Raw genomic sequence first — 5,000 nt, 5'->3', positions numbered from 1 at the left:
GTTACCATGTATCAGAAAACAACAACACACACAACAAAAAGATAGGATTCTTTAACTGTGGGGAATTTAATCACATGCAAGCAAGTTGTAGATTTGACCATAAACTCCAGTGCCAACAATGCCATTCCCTGGGACATAAAAACAAACTTTGTAGTTACTATTGTTAAAATCTTGGCGATGACGAACCTGCCGCTGTGAACTCAAAGAAGGATTCGCTAATTGTAGGACATATTAATGCACAATCATTGATATCAAGTTTAGATGAAGTAAAGTTGTTGTTAACCGACAGAAGCATTGATGCTTTGTGTGAGTGAGACATGGCTGCATGCAGACACTCCAGGTGGTTAGGTTCACATTGATGGAGATATGGTATTTAGATGTGACAATGGACGAGGAGGTGGTGTCTGCATGCATGTAAAGAGTACTTTAAATCCTTCTCTCATTATACTAGGTGTGCCAGGACAGGTAGGAGTGGAAGACGTATGGGTTCAGATGCAATGCAGGAAGCTGCCTGCCGTTGTCATTGGATGTGTGTATCGACACCGTAAAGCTTTAGCCTCATCCTTTGACAACATACAGGAGGTTTTCAACGTGGTGTGTTTGCGAGGCAAAAGTGTTTTTATCTTGGCTGATTTTAATGATGATATGTTGATATAAGGAAATAGAATTAGCAAAATAATAAGAGATAAGTTGATTCAGTTTTATTAATAAACCCACAAGAAAAACCTGACATTGAGCTACTCTACTGGATCTTATTATAACTAATAAACCTGAGGTAGTTTTATCCCTTGACGTGGTCCCTCAGTTAATTGCAGATCATGATCTCGTGTCCGTCGCTATAAATGTAAGAAAACCTCGCAAAATACCGGTGATAAAAAGCCTCCCTGATCTGAAGCACTGTGATAAAGACACTTTCTGTTTGCTGCTTTTATACAATGTGTATTGTATCAATAATGTGTTTTTAACTGACGACCTTAACAAACAAGTGTATATTTTTAATGAGGTTTTTAGTTTTCCTCTTGATGTGTGTGCCCCTGTTGTGACTAAAGCTGTGAAACAACCACTTTGGTGGATAATAAACTATTTAATCTAATCTAATCTAATCTAATCTCTCTCTCTCTCTCTCTCTCTCTCTCTCTCTCTCTCTCTCTCTCTCTCTCTCTCTCTCTCTCTCTCTCTCTCTCTCTCTCTCTCTCTCTCTCTCTCTCTCTCTCTGTCACCGTGGTGGAAGATATTACAGGTGGGTGTGGGAGAGGCTTGTTTGAGATTCCAAGTTGTGAGCGCCGCGTCCGTATGACAGCATACAAGCTGTTTTCCCTCATGATGCCCCGACATGGATCTGTAAAAATTAGGTTAGGTTAGGAACATGTTAAGTTAGGGTAGGAATGTTTTTTTTAAGCTTCCAGTGACAGATTAACAAGATTTCTGCATTAGTGGCAGGAGAAACACTATTTCAGTATGTTGTAGTGTAAGTTATAGGGTTTTTTTAATGATGTTCTTATGGTTCAGATTAACAAGATATCTGCATCATTAACAAGAGAAACACCTTTTTAACGGGCTGTAGTTGCAAGGGTTTTTAATGTTTTTTTTTTTTTTTTTTTTTTTTTTTTTTTTTTTTTTTTTTTTTTTTTAGTATTGACACCATCCGCGTCACCGTTCCCGCAAGACAGATGACGGCGCAAGTAGTCTGGCTTCCCAAGACAACCCTCATTCAGCGGTTGAGGGTCATGACAGCACACGCGGAGCTGATACCATCCCCTTGAGTGTCGGCCCAACACACCACTCACTCTGGTGCCAAGGTTCAGAGTGGTGACTGCCTGAGTGGCGCTGCTTCCCTCAGTGCCTCGGTGGTTAGTGGCGCAGGGGAGCTGACGGACACGCTTTTGTAGGAGTGAGTTTCCTGAGTTTCTGAAGCGAGATATAGACCTTATGAACGTAGATATGTGTAGCGCACCGAAGATAAGGCGAAGCGCAGGCACACAGCAGGCAAACAGCGGGAGACAGCAGCAGCAATAGAGTTGTGTGCCGAGGTGTGGCACACTCAGATCGCGGAGCCATGAAGACAGGCGGGTCGCTGGTCGCTTTGTACTTCCTGGTGTTCGCGGGCAGTACCTCGTGATGTCCTAGTGCCTTCAATGTCTCCACTGTAGTTGTGTAAAATAATTGTGTGGTTTTCCATGTATTTTCACGTGTTTCATGTGTTTATTTAGTGCTTGATCAAGATGTGAGAAACGGTACTCTCTGTGGTCCTTGCATGCAGTGACCCTGTGTGTTATTATCACTTGTACTGTGTTAATATACTTCATTTATTACGCGGTGAACAAAATATTGTATGTTGTGTGTGTTGATACAAGTCTTTAGTGATGGAGAGTGAGCGTCACTGTGTTACGTGTGGCTCTAAATGAGTCCTCCATATTATCTGAAACAATGTGTAATTCATTGTTTAGTGTACGATTTGCCTCGTTCTATTCACTTGACTTGACCTGAACACTGGAATAAGTCATCATGTGCAGTCATTGCTATTAGCTTGCATGTGTAGGCACAACCTGAGTATTTGCATACCACTAAGAGAGAGAGAGAGAGAGAGAGAGAGAGAGAGAGAGAGAGAGAGAGAGAGGTTTCTATAAAAGCATGGCTGCATTATTCCCAAACACTTCCGTGGTGACGCCTCCTCGCCTTGCAGGTTCTCGCAGGAGCCTCAGACAGCTTGTGCCGGGATCTTTTCACTGTAACGTGGGCTGTGGCGGCGGCGGGGGACAGGTGGCGTCTGTGAGATAAATAAACAGAGGTGACACTCAGCGAGAACACGGCTCCCCCTCACCACCTCGCCTTCTCGCCTCCTGGCCGGGGGTAAACACTTGACGCTAAACTTGCCCACCACAATATAGTGAGATGGAGCACTTCTGTGTGTGTGTGTGTGTTTGTGTGTGTGTGTGTGTGTGTGTGTGTGTGTGTGTGTGTGTGTGTGTGTGTGTGTGTGTGTAATCTGCAATACCTGCATTAATTTTTTCTCCTTCACTTCTTTCAGGTGAGCCATCTCTTCTATCCTTGGTAGTTACTTGTGTCTTGCCAGAGGCACTAATGGAGTCACTTCATCCTGTCAACTTTCCCTAATACATCTCAGTAACCTGCAGGTAACCACTAAGTGTCACTGAGCCACAGCATTCATTCTTGCCCGTCGCCACTGCTGTCTTACTGGGTCGAGTCCCTCAGTCACTTCATTCCTTGAGAACTCTCTTACTCTGAGATCTAAGGCATTTATCTCTTCTTTGCTTCTTTCCACACATCCATCCCCTTTGTAGCTGCTTACTACACAATAACAAGTCTGTTTAATATACAAGCAATTCTTATCGTCTTCACATCTCGTTAATCTGTGCCCTTCATTCCCACCAGCTTCTCTTGCTCTCTCACTGCATTCAAGTTCCCTAGTAGGTATTTTATTCATATTTATCATTATCATTAACAGGTTTTTTTTTCATAGTATTGTTTTGATTACAAATTTTCTTTTTCTTCTTCTTTCTCTTCTTTTTTTTCTTCTTCTTCTTCTTATTATTATTTTTATTATTATTATTAGTAGTAGTAGTAATAGTAGTAGTAGTAGTAAATATAGTAGTAGTAGTAATAGAAGTAGTAATAGTAGTAGTAGTAGTAGTAGTAGTAGTAGTAGTAGTAGAAGTAGTAATAACAGTAGTAGATGTAGTAGTAGTAGCAGTAGTAGTAATGGTAATAGTGTTAATAGTGGTAATAGTAGAAGTAGTTTTAGTGGTAGTAGCATTATTAGTAGTAATAATAGTAGTAATGGTAACAGTAGAAGTAGTAGTAGTAGTAGTAGTAGTAGTAGTTGTAGTAGTAGTATTAGTAGTAGTAGTAGTAGTAGTAGAAATAAGAGTTTAAGTGTAGTAGTAGTTATAGTAGAAGTAGAAGTTATAGAAGAAGTGGTAGTAGTAGTAGCAGTAGTAGCAATAATTCTAGTAGTAGTATTAGTAGTTATAGTAGTTTAAGTAGTTGTAGTAATAGTGGTGGAAGAAATAGCAGTAGAAGTAGTAGTAGTAGTAGTAGTAGTAGAAGTACTAGTAGTAGTAGTGGTACTAGTAGTAGTAGTAGTAGTAGTAGTAGTAGTAGTAGTAGTAGTAGTAGTAGTAGTAGTAGTAGTAGTAGTAGTAGTAGTAGCAGTATTAGCTGTAGTAGTAGTAGTAGTAGTTGCATTAGTAGCAGTAGTTGTAGTAGTATTGTTGCTAGTAGTTGTAGTAGTAGTGGTGGTAGTAGTAGGAGTAGTAGTAGTAGTTGTAGTAGTAATCGTAGTAGTAGGTATTTTATTCATATTTATCATTATCATTAACAGGTTTTTTTTTTCCTAGTATTGTTTTGATTACAAATTTTCTTTCTCTTCTTCTTTCTCTTCTTTTTCTCTTCTTCTTCTTCTTCTTATTATTATTATTATTATTATTATTATTATTATTAGTAGTAGTAGTAGTAGTAGTAGTAGTAGTAGTAGTAGTAGTAATAATATTATTATTATTCTTATAAGAGAGAGACAGAAAGAGAGAGAGAGAGAGAGAGAGAGAGAGAGAGAGAGAGAGAGAGAGAGAGAGAGAGAGAGAGAGAGAGAGAGAGAGAGAGAGAGAGAGAGAGAGAGAGAGAGAGAGAATGTGACCAAGAAGGAATCTTTTAATAAATAGAACAACTTATAAGTAAGAAAAGTCTTTTTAAAAACCCTTTTAGCACCTGACACAGGATAAACTACCCTGGAATTTATTGACCACGAAGGATGTTTGTTACCCTCTCTAACCTATAAACAACAAAGGTTATAGTCAAGTAGCCAAGATGTAATGATAAAAACAAGAAAATCTTACTTCACCTCATTTAATTCTTGGCCAACACACCATGTTTCACTTTACTTATTCACATTCTCACATGAATTATATAAACGTGAAAACTGAAAGACCTCACAATTTTGGCACATTTAGGTACCTGACTGTACTTAGCATTTTGTAAGGCCT

Source organism: Scylla paramamosain, chromosome 48, assembly GCF_035594125.1.
Source record: "Scylla paramamosain isolate STU-SP2022 chromosome 48, ASM3559412v1, whole genome shotgun sequence".
Classification (NCBI taxonomy): Eukaryota; Metazoa; Arthropoda; class Malacostraca; order Decapoda; family Portunidae; genus Scylla; species Scylla paramamosain.
Note: the sequence above shows the minus strand (reverse complement) of the source record.